General features: G+C 37.3%; 1 protein-coding gene across 8 annotated transcripts in view; it reads left to right on the top strand.

The window, feature by feature from the left end:
- Positions 1 to 18,911, top strand: part of Utrn (utrophin) — a 517,740-nt gene that overhangs the window by 348,585 nt on the left and 150,244 nt on the right. The window lies entirely within an intron of this gene.

The raw sequence follows: 18,911 nt of genomic DNA, 5'->3' as shown, positions 1-18,911 counted from the left end.
AAAAACTAGATGCACTTTCTCTTTTTCTTTGATTTGGGTTTTTCTGTGATGCTGGGATCAAACCCAGAACTTTGTCATACTAGGCAAGTGCTGTTCTACTGAGCCAGGTCCCTACCCAAGCTATGCTTAGTAATATCAGAGCTATTAGACACATGTAGCAATCTACATTTATACCAGGCACATTTCAAGTGTTAAATTGTCACACTACGTACTCTCAAACAGAAGATTTCCATTATTGCAGCAAGTTCCAATGGTCAGTACTACATTATAATTTAAATATTCTTGGATTGGGATATAGAGGGCCACTAAAGATAGGGGGATGATATGATTTAAAATGATTATAGCATTTTTAAAGCTATACGCAGGGAACCAGAGTGTGTGTGTGTGTGAGAAATGCTTTCTGTGGACCAAACATAGCTTGCCAGTGTATGTAAACAATTTGTATGTGTTTTAAAAATGTTATAGTTAATTTACATTTTAAATGCCTACTAGTATACTAGTTTTATGAACAAGGAAGATAAAAATAAATAACTTTTCTTTTTATTAAGATGGTTTTGAAGATAATTCAGTTAAGTTTTTCATGCTAATAGGATTCAGAAGATAAATTGAGGATAGAGAGAGACCAGAGATAGGAAGGATGGTATGCACTTATTCGTTTGGGAATTGAGAGTAAGAACTGAAGTAGGAAAGGACCGAGAGGTTTTGATATTTAGTTTGTAATATGTGAATATTTATTTGTGATTTTAAGTTTCACAATTTTTTGAGCTTACATAGAGATAGTATATATGATGTTGATTCAGTACTTAAATAACTATTTTCTTTTGGTCGTCTATGCGAGAGATTGTAAGCATCTCAGTGGCGTTATTGATGTGATAAATATTTTATCCTTAAAATTACTCTTTGATAATTAGTAAGCAGTGATTAACTTTTATGGAATCTACTTATATTTATTTTTAAAACTTGGTTGCTAATATTAGCCAATGTTAACTTTTAGCAAGTAGTGTAGGGCATGGTGGTATATGTCTAAAATCCCAGCAACTTGGGAGACTGAAGCAGGAGAATCCCAAGCTTGAGACCAGCTTCACCATCTTTGTGAGGACTTAGGCAACTTAGTGAGATCCTGTGGCTCAGTGGTTAAGCACCCCTGGGTTTAATCCCAAGTATCCCCTCCATGAAAGTTGTAAACATTGGGGTAACAATATGCAGAGATATTAAAAATATCATTCACTTGACATCCTAATATAATATTTTTCAGAGTTCATATTAATTTTCTGAGAATGTATGAAAACATAGTAGAATCTTCCCCACTAAAATACTCAATTCAGTAGGAAGGCCTTCATTGTCCCATAAGTAAAGCTATACAACTGGCAGTGAATTTTTGTTGAGACTGATGATCAATTATGTGGTGCTAGTGACTGACTTTCTTGATAAGAGTGTTTGTTCAAGTGTACAGAAACACTGAAAACTCAAGGTTCAGAGGAGGGTTCCAGGGTTGCACAACTTAGATAAATGTCAGAGATGAAATGACAACACAGGTCTTTTGACTTCAAGCACATCGCTCTGGGTTACTTACTCCATGAAAGACATAACATCTTAAGGCAAGGGTGAAATAGTACCAATGAGCAATCTAGTTGAGATGTAACATCAATCATACTTCCTCATGATTAAAAAGTTTTCTGTGTTGCTTTTCAGAGTACTGTAGTAGTGGAATGGTCTTAATCATCATTTCTGATGAAAAATTATCTTCTAAATGATTTAAGTCTTGTCATAATGAGCCATAATCTTTTCTACAAGAGCACATAGTGTTGACCATAACATAATTAAGAGGAATTAGTGCATATGCCACCACTAAAAAAGGACCAGCCAGTGGCTTTGGGAGTGGGAGTAGAGGTGAGATGGGATAATATAAACTGAATCAGAGAACACTGATGATCTTCAATAATCCAAAGCAAAATTTTATAGCAACATTTAGGTTGTGTTTAAGTTTTCTAAATTGCTTTCATATTTTTAAATATTATATAGTATTTTGTAGCATCCCCTATACCATCTATAGTGTTTCAAATCTGTTAATTAGTGTCAGACCTTAAACCTATGAGTGGGTATTTGGTTTTTGTACATTACCAGGAGTCCCTCAGTTAAGTTAGGGATTGAGATGGATGTTGTAATTTTGGTAAAAATCACAATATAATTGGAAAAAAAAATGAGTTTGATTTCATTATATGAGTCTCTTGTTAATTATTTTAAAAATCCCCAACGTAATGTTCCAAAAAATGTTCTCTGTAATAGCAACATTGCTTGGGTATTTGTTAATCCCCAACGTTAGGATTTTAATTCAATATTCATTTTACATTCATCAATACTAGATTCCATATAGTATTTTTAAAGACCCTGTGACTTTATAATCATCCCATGTTTTAACTTTAAATTTACAATACTCTATAGTTCAAATTTTGGATTTAAATTGTTTTAAATTTCTTGGATTGGCAATTTCTAATACAGAAGTGGAGATGTTAAAACATTGCAAACTCAGCCTCATTACGGGATAAGATGTCAGATGACTGCTTAAACCTGCTGTTACATTTCCTTCAGTTTATGGGTTTTTTATTTTAATTTTTAAAAATTTATTATTTTTTTTTTTAGTTTTTACAGACTGCATTTTGATTCATTTACACAAATGAGGTACATCATTTTGTTTCTGTGGTTGTACACGATGTAGATTCACACCATTCGTGTAAACTTATGTTTTTTTCTTTTTAATAGTAACCTTCATAGCTCTTCAAGCATCCCTTTTCCAGACCTGGTTGTAGCTTTGAAGGACATTGCTGTTTGTAATGCAGCATCTTTTTAGCCTCCAGTACCCAGTGGTGCTGTCCGTCTGCTGCAGTCTAGCTGGGGTCACTTAGCCACATTTGAACGATGAAGTGATGCTTCGGTGCCTGAACAGATGGGTATATATCAACTGATCTTATAAACGTTCCAAAAAATCTTCTATCACAGGATGACAGGAATACTGGAAACCTTGGAAAGAGAGTAGCTACAGCGATATAGGGTGTATTTACACACAGACTTATTTTTAGCAGGAGTTACTGGGTTATAGAGTAACTTAATGAGAACAAAAAGGCTTTGTCCATGTGTCTTTTAGAAAAGTTGACCATTGACTAACCCACTGCTACTGCTGTTGAAGGCTTGTTTTTATTGAGGGCTGATTTGCTCGAATTGTAGACCATCTGGCACTTCAAAACTTCTGAAACCTTCCGAGATGAAAATGATGGCCTCTGGTGGCATTAACTTTCAAATATAATGATGCTACCATTTCTGAATAGCTTTCTACATAGAAAGAGAAATGTGTGTTACTTGAGAATTTTCTATTGCTTTAATTTTGTGTGAAACAAGTAACCTGAGCTATGGTAAAATTTTCACAATTTTCCATTTAAGTAGAAGAGACTTAAAATAAGAATACCATTGTAGATGCTCAGATTTCCAGTCCTCTCTAGAGGTAAATAAAACTTTATTACTTTCTTTTTTAGGTTTTTCTAGAAATGTTATCTATAGATCTTTCCAGAAATGTCATAGATTATACCTATATATACTGTATCATTCCTCTATTTTTTACATACACGTGTTCTATCTACATATATATATATTAAGAGATTACTTATTAGTATATAGAAAACATCTCCCTCTTTATGTGTCTGTACACATTTACAAATTTCAATAGAATTTCTGAGTCAAAGGTTTTATGGATTTTAATATGTGATGGGTATAGTTAAATCATTCCTGGCCTCCAAATTTGGAAAATTCTAATGATCTTCAGGAAATTCAATGATACACCCTAATTTTATCAAATACAGGAATTCTTTATTCTGTAATTAATCTATTGATTATCTCGTAAACTTTTGGCACATTGTTTGGGTTCACTTTCTATAAAGTACTTTATTGGAAACTTTTAAGGAAGAAACAAAGACATCATGTAGAGCTCAAGACCCAGAACAAACAGGGAATTGAGATAAAAATACACAATATAGCTCTGAGGGGGGGAGGAAAGGATGATTATTTTCTGTGACTTTTTTGGGAACCATATTTGTGTTTCATACGATAAGTGTATTGACTGTTGGTGCAGTTTGGGAAGGTGAATCATATTGGGGAGTTGCCTTGGGCTTGGGGTGTGTTTTTGCAGACAATTCTGAGAGGGCTATCAAGCAGGAAGATGATAAGAACATGAGGAGGGTTGGAGCAGTAACTCAGCTGTGTTAAGCAGGAGGATGCCAGCAACATGGTGGAAGTTGAAACATTAACTGAGCTATGACTGGATTAGCCTGCAACCCTCAGAAAAGCCCTACTGCTTAGTCTTAGAAGCAGAAGTGCCGCTGATCTCCTGGGGTTAGTTTGAATTTCCTGATGTTCACCCAATGTTCAGTTCCCTAAATGCATATTTAAATTAGGGGAACAGTGCCCTCCTGGGAAGAGTTCCAGTTTTTTTTTTTTTTTTTTTCTTTTTTCCCTTGTGATTGAAAATAGTACTTTCATTTTTTATTTTGACATTTTCATCCCTATGATTAAAATTGGTATTTTAATTTTGGCTTTAATTTTCTAAAGCTGGACGATCGAAAAGTTGGAGGAAAACTTCAGAAAAACTTTCAGAACTTTCTTTGGAGAGTTGTGTGTGCTTTAGTTGCCTATCCCACAGGCTTGTGCTGTCAGTAGACATCTGGAGTTTTGAGGCTTGGCGACCCGAGATTGTTTTACTCCTGTGTGATGCTGCATATTTTTTTAGGAAGGATATGGTTTGGAAACATTAACTTGTCTTGGCATTATTTTTAGTCACCTAATAAAGTGCTCTCTGAATCATTAAGTATTTAGAAGGTTGTTGAAGGTTGACCCCTGCACCTGGCTGGTTAATTCAGAAGTGGATCAGCTGGCATTTCTCTTCCTGAACCCTTTCTCCACTCACCCATTTCCTTTAAGAAGAAAAAGCTCTTTGTGCCTTTTAAAATGTCTATTAGAATCTTCTGGCTATGGGTTATGGAAATTTATAAAGTATCGAATCTTTTTCTTATGAATCATAATTTTTATTTCCTAACTACCACCCATATCATTATCAAAATAGATGGCATTATTGAAGAGGTGAACATTAAGAATAATTCTTGGTGTACGAAGCATATTGCCTGAATTTCCTGGGATAAAAGGAGAGTTCCTCCTTTCATCAGGGGGCTTAGCCTCCATCTTTAGGTTGAACTTTCTGCCCTTTAGGGCTGTATATTACCTTAAATAGCTACCAGCTGACAGACTTTGCTGCTGGCTGAGGTTAGCTGAAAAGCTGTAATGGATGGAGTCGTCTCTCCTAATGGAACCACAGTGGTAGTAGACAATGAGTTGAAATCTCAGATCATGATTAGGGTCTTTAAGCTATTTTGTTTTGAATTCTAAATCCCAAGTTAGCAGGGTTATGAAAAGGAGAATTGTGAATATTCCTTTCACAAGAAATGAACTGGATCTTGCCTTTAGTCAGAATGGGCTTATAACAAGCAGATTTTTCTATCCGTGCCTGAAGCTCTTCACTTAATAACAATGAGTAAGCCAGGGTGTACTGATTTATTTGTAATCACCCATTGACCTCCATATGCTTCGCTTTGAGACGCCTAAGAAATCTTTCTTTTCTTTTCTTTTTTGTTCTTTGTATGGGCCAAAAATAAAGAGAAACCTGTTTGGTCTGACATAGAATACTCACTTTATCTTAATAATTTTAAAAATTTGCTCTTCGTTTTGAATAGGAAGGATGGCTTACAGATCCACTAGAGTGACTTGTGACTTGGTTTTCAGCCAAGCAAACTGCTCCTCTTCCTTATATTTGACTGAACCCTCAAGCTCTTCATAAAAGTACTAAATAAGTCATCTATTAATGAATTGTGTGAAATAGTTTGTGTGAAATGTTTATAATGAGCCTAATCTTCAAAAGTTCTCACTAAAGCCAAAAAACATGTAGATCTCTTTTTTTCTTGTTTGTGTTTTTTTGTGAAGTAATTTTGACTTAGGTTTTATTGATTCCATTGTTGGATTTTCCCATGCTTCTCTGTGGTTCTGGAAGCTTCCCTTTCTCATGAAACTGTGCCTTTTTCTTTGAGACAGGGCTTGTTTTGCTAGAGATTCCTGGGTGATTCAGTGGTGATCAGATATAGGGATTGGGAGTGTTGAGACCATTCCCCCTCTTGAGGATTAGTGAACAATTTATTTGCACACTAGTTTAAACTGGCAAAATGTCAGCTACTTCAAATGTCATCATTCAACTTATTAAGTTTCTCTGGAGATATATGGCTTTCACTAAAGGCCTCTGTTTTTTGTTTTAGTGATGACAGGATTATAGGAGATAATGTACCAAAAAGGTGCTTGGTAAAAAAGGGATGTGGAAATCTAAGTTTATTATCCAGATGATATTTTGTGCACTGACTTCAAACTGAGATAGTACTGTTATTTATAGATATCAAACAAATTCATAGTAAAACGTGCTCATTGTTATAAAAAGTGACTTACATGCACATTTTATGTCTCACTTTTAATGTGTCAATTATCAAAGAGCAGTTACTTTTGAGTAACACCAAATTTTAGCTATTTGAATTTTATGGATTATCTCTGAAATTTTAAGTAATCTATTTGTTTTTAACCCTTTAAAAAGAGCAGTTTTTGATCTGAGGATATACCTCAGTGATAAAGTATGTGCTAAGCATGAACAAGGCTATGAGCCCAGTACCAAATAAATAAATAAATGAAACGAAAATAACATTTTCAGTTGCTGTCCAGTGTTTGAGATTATAATTACTCTGTAATGAAAATCAGTTAAGAAATGAAAACTTTTTCAATGAGTCCACCTTCTTTTGAATGATCCGTTTTGAATATGGTTTCACTCAGTTTTATACCCCTCACCCCTTCCTAGTGCCGTCATAGCTAAGTTTATCTGTATCTTAATTTTGGAGTTTCCATAATTTTGGAGGTTCCATGACTTTAATTAAGGGGATTTTATTTAAGTGTTCTTTCTTCTGTGCTAGCACAGGATGTCACTTCTGAGATTGGGAAGCTGATACAGAGGCATGGACTGTGGGACATTGTACACAAGAGTAGGTGGAGACACACTCTTCTCTTTCCTTACTTTGTCCACGACACAGGTCCTTTGCACACTGACCCAGCTTCCCTTGCTCTTGTCCTCTGGAAGAGCCCCTCATGGGAAGGGTGCTGTCTTCTCTCTCATGTTCTCTGTGCTTGACCTTGTGTAAGGATATAGGACATGTGGGGCTCTTCTAACAACTTATCATCCTTGTCTTGGTATAAGAACCCTTTAAACATTACAGAAAGTTGATATTCTCTGTTATTCATCAGAGTTACTTAATTCCCTCTACTGATACGTGCAGGGGGATGGCATGTTTGCACACGTCGATGATGACAGTCATCCAGCACCCTGGGTGGTAGCTGGAAGTTTGCCCAGCTGAGATGGTTCCTTTTCTCTCTCTCCTTTATTTATTTATTTATTTTGGGTGGTGGTGGTGATGGTGACAGTGCTGGTGGTTTCTTTTGTCTTGTATTTATGTAAAAAGTTTATTTGCTGCCATTGAAAGATCTCAGCATGTGGCTGCAGACCCTCTGACAGACCCAGGTTTGGTGGCTTGATCAGTTTCTGTAAGTTTCTTCTTTGCTGTTTCTGGCAGTTGATCTTTAGACTGATGTCAGTCCTGTTTTGATCCAAATTGCAGATTATTTTTACTTATGAATTTCTGAATAACCATTACATTACATTAACACATTTGTTTTTGAAATCAAAAGTGCCTGTGTATACGTCTGAATTTGGAGCATGGAGGTGAAACTCATTCTGTTAGAAATCCCATAAAGCCATTTGCCCCTGGGGACATGTAGATTTTTATGAATAAATAATGAAAATATTTTAAGAGCTTGTTAAATTTTGTATAAATGGACATATGTAAAACACATGCTATTTAAATACTGATATGAAAATAGGTTGGAAATGAAATGGACAGAAAAATGGTTTGCAAATCTAAAATACCATAACCACATTTTGTAAAAAACCCTGATAGGTTTTTGTTCTTTTTTGATGTTAATTGGAATCTCTTTCCTTACACGATTAAATGAGTGCTAACAATTTTGATATTTGAATAGCTCAAATAACTTTTTAGGAAACATGTATTCTGATTTAAGGTTTTTTCCCTCTCTTCGCTCAATGCCCTGATGTAAAAAATAAACTTAGTTATATTAAAATTAACATCATTCCATTTATGACGTGTCACCATTAAAAGCACTCTGTTTATGATGATGTGCTCCGCACAACTGGAGAAATGCGTTTCATATGGACATTCCTGTCGTACTTAGCTTTTATTGCTATACTAAATAGCTATGTAATGCAAGAAAGCAAAATCACACTTTGCCTTGGAATAATGTCCATAATCCCAGGACAAGGAAGATATAATTTGGATTGAACTTTTCCTTAAAGTGATCACACTTAAAACTTGCAAGATAGAGTTTCTCTGAGAGCCTGTAATAACTTAACTGCACAATGGAAGACACATTCAGTGAAATTGGTTGTTACTCACATTTGGGTTCAGTTTCATGTCAGAAAGGAGTCAATTCCCCATATGAAAACAGTCTGAATGGCTTTTAGTGGTGTCAATGAGATCAAAGAACTTTCCTTTAAAAGTATTTTTTCCTATCATTTTATCTTTAAAACTTTTTCTTTTAGAAATAATAAAATTAATCATGCCTGTTTTCTTTTGTGACTTGTGTTGTGTTGTACATCCACTCCCTTTTCTTTTTCATGGGTGGGCTCCCCATGGGAATAGGGGCCCAGTGATCCATTCAGGATTGAGACAATGTAAGAGATACTGTACTGAAGTTTGGGGCAGAGAGTTCTCCAGGAAGTGGGAGTGAGCTTCACTTCAAACTGTGTGAGGGGTGGTGGAAGGGAGGATGCTGATTAAAATAATAAACAACTGCTGGAAAGAGAAGTGGATTACCACAGTGCTGTCAGATCGGCCAGGGGAGCTGCAGAGGCGACGGAGGAGACTCTTCTCCCTCTTTTCCTCAGCTGCAAACCATGCAGAGGGGACCATGAGAACTTTCTGGACACATAACAACTTTTAAAGCAACTTTATTTCTGCTGCACTGACAGCATCCCTTAGTCCAGGCGGACCTGGGGAAATGGACTGAAACTAGCTTGGTGGTTACCATAGCAACCCCAGCTGCTGGTGCCTGGGAGAGTGGGAACCGGTGGCCTCTTGTCTGGTGCTTTGGTGTTTCTTCAGCTAAGAGCACACTCCTCCTTGTTCGAACTCTACATAAAGTTATGCTCTTTGAAAATTGACTCTTTACCCAGGATTTTTTTTTTTTTCTTTCCCTGAAACCAGTCTGAATGGAGGAAGTTGGTAATACTTGGCTCTTTTTTTTTTTTTTTTTTTTCTTCCTTCTTCTCTCATGCAAGTTTCCAGGGCATTGCTTCTTTTTGCTGTGTGTAATTGAGACCAAACTCTAAGCTTGGGGCCAAGAGAGAATAGTGGTGGCCTGCAGGTCATTAGTGAGGTGAGTACAAGGGGATCCTGGGCTTCCCAGAGAAAAAGGAGACCATGCCAGCCTTGTGGAACGCAGCTACCAGAAAGCACAGAAGCAGGTCTCCTTGTGAGCTCCGAAGTCCATGAAGAAAAGGACTCAAGGTGGGGTCGCGAAAATGTCCCAGCGCAAGCTGCTGCTGCTCATGGACCATAGCTCAAGGGCAAGACTTGTAAAGGATTATACAAAGGATTTTAAAGTATAGCCAGAAAAGATACGGTTTTTAGAAGTTGAACACTGTTGTCTGAAGGAAGTTTGCCAGAAAGATGTAGTCTTCAGGGGCTACTGGACGATGATTGGTCTGAACTTCAGCTTACGGGAACTGCTGACAAAATTTGAAAAGGTATGCGGAAAGCAAACTTTCATAATGTTCTCTTTTTCCTTCTTTCTTTCTTACGTTTTTTTTTTTTCTGACTATGCATTTTGAAAACAGGTACTTTTTGCCTCCTTTGTTACTTAATATAACTTAAAAAGCATATTCAATGTTGATGTCCTCTTTGAAATTGTTTTTCAAGGAAAGCAATTCTTTCCTGTGGTCAGGAGGGCTTTCCCTGATGCCTGTCAGTTTTAGAATTCCACATCAGAAGAGATTGTTTGTACTTAAGTCGGCTGGTAATTTAACTGAGATTTATTTTGGGGAGAAAACAAAACAATAACCAAAACCCAGCAACAAACACCAGGTTTTGATGCCAAAGTCTGACTTCATCAGGCGTAGGGATTTTTTTTTTTTTTTTTTTTTTTTTTTCCATACTCCTCAGGTTTGTTTATTTCAGCAGCCGCTGCCTGTGGAGCCTGCTCCATGCAGCCCTGTCTGAGGATCTGGTTGCTTTATTGGTGACCATGGCACATCAGATCTCAGGTTTTTCCTTCTTATCTGGGGTGTTTGCCTTCACTGTGGCGTGGTGGGCACACCACGGAGCTCTAATAGTTGGATTAGCGATTGTGCATTTAGTTCTTTCTCCAAAGGAAGGCTCTTGGCACGCTCTAGGGTGGAGTCTAGCCTGCCAAATGTTACTTTACATTTACACTTAAACAAAACCAAAAACTTCTACATGCCACCCACGGACTCCTGCCCTCCTTAGCCTTTGGATGCTGGGCAGCCATCTTCTTCCAATTTTCACTCTTTAAAGAAAAAAGAAAGACGTAAAAAGAACAGAAAGAGGCGGAGCCCTTCCTCTGTGCACAAATCAATTATGTATCAGTTGCTGAAGATGCGCTTCGTGGTTTTCCCCATGAATACCCCATGGTTCATTGCAAGTACAAATATAAGTGGGACTGTATTGAGTCATTACAAGAATAATGGGCTTTTTCTTACAAGCCAAAACTGCCAGAGGAGAAAGATGTAAAACCATGTCATTTGAAAAGTTTGAAAGCTTCTCCAAAACCATTGCAATCATCACTTGCCTCTTAATTGGAACAGTGTAGTGGGAACAGTGGGCAGAAAGAACTTAGCTCCTCCTTGATGGCTACTCTCCCATCTTTCCTGCACCCCAACTGTAGTAGTGAGGATTATGCTTATAACACAGGGTGGACTTTGACCTCTCACTTTAATACTTCGCTAAGCATCTGAATTCCTGAGATTGGTTCCCAGTTTGCTCGCCATGTAGAAGGGGTGGGGAGGAGAGAGAATATAAGTGGCAGCTGGGAACAGCAGGTGACAAACTTTATGACCATAAAGAGGTCTTGTTAGCTTGGTTTGTGTAAATTTGTCTGTTTCTTTCTAAAAAGGTGTAGGGCATATGTTACATGAATAATTCATTACTTAGACCCCCTGAGAGGTGGTAATTGTGGGCAATAGCTGGACTTTTGTGTTGTAATTGCTGCTATTAGTCTTAAGGCTTAGGTCAGCTACCAGAGGTGAGTAACCTTGCCTGGGTCTTAAGGCCACTTTATTGGCAGAGAGTTTAGAAGTTCTGATTCTGTTAGTGTGTTTCCTCCTTCAAACCTTAGTACCTGAATATTTCTTAATTCTTATTGTAGCAGTTAAGTTGACAGTAAAAGAAATTTACTGGCTTATGTCTGTCAAAGGCTTGATTTGAGTTAGAGGTGTTTTGTTTATGAAGGGCAGTTTCTCCATGTGTTTATTTTTGTGTTAGACACCTTTATAAAAATCCGTGTGATTTCACTTGTAGAAAATTGTCATACATGAATGTGTTTTCCCCCAACTCCTGTCTCTAGAAAAAAAAAAAAAAAAAACTTTGTGTATTTTCACAAGAACTGCCTCGTATGTTGAGTTTATGCTACATTGATTCATGGCCAGGAAAAGTGGAATTATGGGGAAGGCATAATTACACCTCTAGATTCCAATACCTATCTTCTCCCAACTTTGAAAGCACTAATGCCATTCTGAGGGAAAGACCATGGCTTCACGCAAAAGCAACATGAAATGTTCAGAAGCCAAATGACGGTCTTCCCATACGCTAAGGTAAAATCCCCTCACTCTCAATCCCCTTAGTCCTGTCTTTGCATCAGTATTAGTGATCCCTTTCTAGAGAGTACTAACCTTAGGGATTGTGAGGCTAACAGCTGTGAGGTGGGCCTTTCAGTGATGGCCTAAATGGAGTGATAGATAATTCAGGTTTCCAGGTGAAGGCAGACCTTCTGTATAACTTGCAGGCAGCAGTTTGTGAAGATAAATTGAAAAGGATATGCTAGTTGATATTTTTTGAATTTTAGAGAAATCCAGTGCTTCTGTGGTTTTGCAGTTTTCATTCATATATGAATGTGGACACATGATTGGGGATCTAGTCCCAAGATGTGTGATGTCAGGATTTTGGTTTTCCAACATTGGCAGGTTAGCAAATTGCACTTGGTACTCCTTTCAAATCCCCCTAGAAGGGCAATGCTGGGAGTCTTGGGGGACCCAGGAGGCAGAAGCATTCTGTTCCCCAAAGCTGACACAGCTCATTAAGGATCAGGAAATCCCACCTGGAGGGAACCGTCTATACTCTAGAGTGGCACCTAAGAGGAGGAACCTCTCACCAGGAGAGGATGACCCGTGGAAAGATGGGACTGTGCGCAAGCAGGTCCAAATCCTCTAACCAAGAGAGAAAGGTGAGCACAAGTGGCCAGGGGCCCTGGGGTGACCGGCTTGAGAGTTGAAGCACACAGGTGACTGGAGACAAAAAGCTGGTCCACCATGGAACTTCACTGAAGTCTAGCCTGTGGGTTAGTTTTATTTACACTCTAGTTTTAATTTTCTCCTTGAAACTACGTCATAAAGGAAGTGTCTCATGACTTTAACCACCTTCTTTTTTTTGGGGGGGGTACCAGGGATTGAACCCAGGGGTGCTTAACCACTGAGCCACATCCCCAGCCCTTTTTATTTTTATGTTTTGAGACAGGGTCTCAATGAGTTGCTCAGGGCCTCACTAAGGCTGCTAAGGCTGGCTTTGAACTTTGTGATCCTCTTTCCTCAGCCTCCAGAACCACTGGGATAATAGGCATCCCCTGCTCCAGGCATTTAACCACTATTAACGTACTGCCCTACTAGAGCCATTTGCATTGCACAAGCTCTGTTACTGAGGATTGAGTAATGGAGGGTTTTAGCTGGGTGGCATTTTGAGTGACTGTTGCCTTTATTAATTTATGTACTTGTGCTACTAAATGATTAATGATAACAGTAGTTCTCTAAGGATTTTGTTTCTATTTTTAGTGGATAATTGCACATCTTTATGGGGTGCAGTGTGAGGTTTTGGCACATTTATATGTTGCATAACTATCGACTCAGGATGTTTAGGTTGTCCATCATCTCAAACACTTATCATTTCTTTGTGATGAGAATATTCAGACTCTTCTTGCGGTTTTGAATGTTATGATACAATATCTTTGAATATAAACCACCTCTGAGGTTTTTTTTTTTTTTTTTTTTTTTTTTTTTTTTTAATGTTTTGTAAGGGGGAATGTGTCTTGGCTGTACCATTCTTTTGTGAGTCTTTGGGGGAAGATGCTTTCCAAAGTGACAGCATGGACAGAAGCCACTCAATACTGAATTTCTTCCTGGCATTTACCTCCTAAGGGATGACTCTAATTTTTTAAAATTACAACTTGTATTGCTTAATATGAGTTATCTAATTTTATTACAGGTGTATCTTGGGTGAGATACACCAAACTTCACACTTTAAGGCCTACTCATTTATTTGATATTTAGTAAATCTTTCTGAAATCCCAGGTGCTGAACATAGAGATGGAGAGGACAATGGGAGGCCCTCCTTCATCAACCTCTCAGCCTAGCGGGTGGCTGCAGACCTTAAGCAAGGAAGGGTTTGTGTGTGTGTGTGTGTGTATGTTGGGGATTGAACCCAGAGGTGCTTTACAACTGAACCACATCCCCAGCCCTTTTTATTTTTTTATTTTGAGACAGTCTCATTAAGTTGCTTAGGGCCTTGCTAAGTTACTGAAACTGGCCTTTGAACTTGTGATCCTCCTGCCTCAGCCTCCCAAGCTGCCAGGATTACAGGCATGTGCCATTGCACCCAGTTAAGCAATGATGTTTTAAATGGCAAGTATGTAATTAAGCAAAGGAAGAGGAAACTATAAGAGTAATTTGTTCGATTAATTATGAAATCTCTTGGGAGAAATTACATATAAATTGAGATTTAAAAACTGAGTTGAAGATTAAGGAGGGAAGTGAGATTGTGTGCCTGTTTGTAATGTGGGCAGATTGAAGCTTTCTGGGCAATAGGAACTGCTTTGACACAGGCCAGGAGTTAAGGAGTTGGTGCCCCAGGATTGTAGGTTTAAACTTTTTAAGTGTAATAATTCATGACTGGGTTGTTAAGCCTCTTCAAGTTTAATTACCTTTATCTAACTGGGAGAAAGAAGGTGAGATAATAGTTCAGTTGCATGAAGCAAATAGCGAGTGCTCTTTAGGAGCTCACGTTCATGTGCAGATCACATCTGCTTACATGTTTCACACCTTAAAAGGGAAGCCACTGTATTTTACTTCTCTCTGATTTTAGTGTTTTAGAAACAATTTGTGTAGAATTGAGGATTTGGAACATTTTTTGGTTGTGAAAGCAATTTCTGTTTATAGCAGTGTTTGTTGAAATTTAAATTGTAGTTTGTTTATTGATTCTTTATCACTGCAGATTGGTTTGTTTAAATTATCTTTGTGTGTGTGGCCCTGTTCTCTGAACCCAGGGTCTTGCACATGCTACACAAGTGCTTTACCACAGGCTACATCCCCAGTCTCAGATTATCTTGAAAGTGTAGTAAATTGTGCGCTTGTTCTGCTTAGTAGACTTTCTATTCTATTTTTTTATGTTTATTTATGATCATGGATAATATGAAAAGAACATACTGGCATTGATTTCTTCATTTATAAAGGTGACTGTAGACCTGAGTGGGAAAATATCTAATATTGGTCTAAATATGATTCAGTTAGAGTGATTGAGATCTGTGAGGTTAGTTGCTGGAAGAAAATGCAATATATAGGATAATTAATTGCATAATTGGTTGAAATCAATAAAGTAATCATCACAATTACTCATTATCTCAGAAACCTCACAAACTCTCAAAGCATATTTACATATGACCTAATAACCTTTGGTTATTATCTTAATTTGTTTGTTATATTATTATTTAGATAATATCTGACCGTGTTGTTAATTATGATTCCTTATTTTCAAAACTTATAAAGTGGAGTTCTGATTGTCCTTAACTGTCTTGGTGATGTGGCCTGATTTTGAAAGACTGGGTGGATTTATTTCTCCTCCTGGTTAACTTTATTTAGCCAGAACTGGGGGATGAAGTAGGCAAGTTATCGCTAATCTCACTTCACCTTCAGAACAGGTCAGAATTCCTCCAGAGGAAACATCACTATGGCCATGTAGGGTTAGATAAATATGCTGTGCAAAAATAAGCCAAGAGTGTGTCAGTGAGACCCCAGGATGCATCTGTCCTAGCACCAGTTTAGCTATGGAAGACTTTCTGGTGGAATCTTCCAATTCTCTGCTTCTTGCCAGAGTTCTATCTGTTAGAGTCTGAAGAAATAATTTTACTTATTTAGCTACAGACTCTTTCATTATAAAACTTTATAAACAGAATGTATGTGATATGCATTATAAAGTATTTACAATTACATCTCTGTGGGTTATATTATTTGAGAAATGTCCAAGTAAAGACAAAATTAGGATTAGAACAGCAATTATTAAGCTAAAAGCAAATAAACAAATGAATGTTTGCAGAGTTTGGGAGGTTTGGCCCTAGTAATGAAAATTTTTACTTGTTTGTGAAGTTTATTTTGACCTGGGCAGTGGGTTTTGTTTGCAGAAAGACCATTGAGTAAATCTCTTTTAACTTTCGTAGCTGTCTTTTGGAGGGCAGTTCTGAAAGTTTGCATCCAGTGCTATTATTGATGGAGTTTTAGTTAGAGAGAAATATTGGTCTTCTTTTTCTTAACCCTTAGCTGTTCTTAACCTTCTACATTATACTTACAATATTTGAAGTTCCTTTTCAAGTGAGTTCTTAATACATTTATCCTGCCCTGGTTTTAGACATTTCTAACACCCAGCTGTTTGAGTGTCTGGTTCTGGCTGGGGTGCACATGACTGACTTATATTAAATGCTTGGAAGAACATGGCTTTGTCCTTCTAGATGGATTACATTCTCATACATATCAGTAACCAGTTAGTGCTGTTTAACCTTAAGAAGGGCTTGCAGGTGACAGAGGTAAGCATTGGTAGGGCCAAGTCTCCCAGCTCTGCAATAAGAATAAAACTGTCATGAAACTTTATTTCATCATTTGACGCTACATCAGGGTCCTGTGCTGACATCTGGGCTTTAAAGCAGTCCGTCATTGCACAGTGATCTATGGAGGAGAGTGAGCATTTGAGTCTAAGTTTTCCGTGAAAACTTTAGACAGGCCTTTACTGTACAGCCTTCTATATGATTTTAGGTTTGGATTAAATTTTTTTAAGCAAAGCATTGAACAAAATGATCAATTCATTCCCTTCGATTCTTTGGGTTCTCCTGGCACTCCATGGCTGATTATCAGTCAGTCCAGAAAAACTCATGCATTTGCACATTTTCCTATGTATTGCCCACTATTCTACTATTCTACTTTACATTAGTCTCTTGCCACGTAACAGACTGCAAAGGATACACAAGAAATAGTAAGATGATTTTTTTGTTTTGTTTTGTTTTTAGGAGTTCTTAGTATATCTGACCAAATAAATATGCCACCAAATGTTAAATGAAACAAAATGATGTATCCTGATTTCCTTGACTTTGATCATTTTCTGGCTGTTGATTTTCTTACTAACTGTTGATGATGTGCATGTGTGGAAAGGGTTTTCCACAGATTGAAAGTTGTACTCTAGTCCGGACCTGTGATTGCTGGTAGTGCTCTTCAGGAGAGCCTCACAGAAGAATGTATCATCACGGCTGGGCCGGTTCCGCAGTGCTGTGTTTTATTCCATTCATCATTGTTACGGGGCTGAAAACACATCACCTGATCTGATGTAAGGAGGCAAATATGCTTCCTGTTCATAGTATCCAAACTTCTGATGCTGGAGAATGCTTTTGTGAGGGTTATAAAACCCTTTATGCGTGTTAATGCACTTCAGTCTCTCTGCTTTCTCTTGAATATGAAAGTAAGCAAGCATTTGGGGCCAGCAGCATCAGAATGTGTGGGTTGAAGCTGCCTTGTGATTTTAGGTGTGGTCCTCTGAACACCATGGTTAGGAACTGCTACAGGAAATCTGAGACCAGGTTCTCCTTGGCAATAGAGAGCAAATGTATTACTGAGTTTCTTGAGAAAAATGACAATCATAAAAATGTACAAAGTAGCAAACATTGTCTTCTAACCTTTTAATATGTGTGTGTGTGTGGGGGGGGATCTTTTGAGATGTCTTAAAATGCATTTCAGGACACAAAAATGGATGGTTCCATCTGAGGAACCATGTTTTCCAGGGGATTAAACCAAAGAACTTTTTTGTGTGAGTGGTCCTGGGGCTCCACCCAGAGCTGTGCACATGCTAGGCTAGTGTTCTATGACTTATATGCATCCCCAGTCCCCAAAAAACCTTTCAACAGAACTTTTCATTCATTTTACCCCCACCGAGAATTTGAGCATCCCAAACTAAGATAATGATGAGATTGCCATTTTCCATGCATAACTTGAGAACCTGGAGTTAGTATAAGGTTAGGACTGCAGGCTTAGAGTTGCAGCATGTGCGTTTTTAGGGGGACACAAACATTCAGACAAGTAGCGGAGGGTTATGAAAGAACACTTAAAATGAGAAGAGCAGTAGAATTATGGTGTTTAAGTTTGCTCTTCTTTTGCTAATTCAGGGTATTTGCCTATTTCTCTGGTGGGTTGCTTTTTAACATCCCCAGTTATGCCGGTGGAATCTAGCACCAACCTTCATGGCCTCTCAGGTGTCTGCTTTGCTGTTCATGTTTATTGATTGTTAGTGACTGTCACACCAGAGTTTGTCACAATGAGGCTGCTTCCATTTAATTCGGGAAAATGAATATATGTAGTTGTAATGACAGGTTTATATTGGGAGAGTAGGAAAAAGATGGATTCGATCCTCTGCATTTTAAATTTTAAATTAGTGACACTTTCTGAGTGTGCTGTTGTGCACCTGTCATCCCAGCAATTTGGGAGACTGAGGCAGGAGGATTGTAAGTTTGAGACCAGCCTGGGCAACTTGGCGAGACTGTGTCTCAAAATTAAACATTTATCTAACTATAACATTTTGTAACTCATCTTATTACAAGAAGAAACCCCCTTTTTTTATAGAAACTCTTTGAAACTCAGAAGTATAAAGAACACAAAAATTATCTGTAATCCTGTTATATTAGAGATTATGCTATTCTGATTTTTGTCTTTTTCATAGTCTTTTAATGTGTATGTTCAGTTATATACAAATATATAATTTAAATATTTATTTGAAAAACTTATAATGTAAAATTGTGTACTTTTTTAAACTTAATTTTATACTACCATTAATGTATTATTACAATTTGTACATTTTTACCTTAAATGTGCTTAATATGTTTATTCATTAATTTTCTTATTTTGACAATAGTTTTAATAGATTTTGATATAAATTGCCCGGTGTTTCCCTAAAGTCTGAATCAGATTCTATTATTTATAATAATTCTTATTTTATTCATATTCCACTCAAATTTATTAAAATGAACAGGCTATTTTCCTATTTAATTGGAGAGTATTATTTTACTGGCTTTTCTTTCTTAATGAAGGCAAACATTTGAAATGCTCTTTGCAATTTTAGAATAAAAATTATAAGATTGAAAGAGTGAAAACTAGTAGTAAGTTTGTCAAAATGTGAAAAACATTT

Source organism: Sciurus carolinensis, chromosome 7 (assembly GCF_902686445.1).
Source record: "Sciurus carolinensis chromosome 7, mSciCar1.2, whole genome shotgun sequence".
NCBI classification, from domain to species: Eukaryota; Metazoa; Chordata; class Mammalia; order Rodentia; family Sciuridae; genus Sciurus; species Sciurus carolinensis.
The sequence above is the reverse complement of the archived record's forward strand: the minus strand, read 5'-3'. Positions and strand labels throughout refer to the sequence as shown.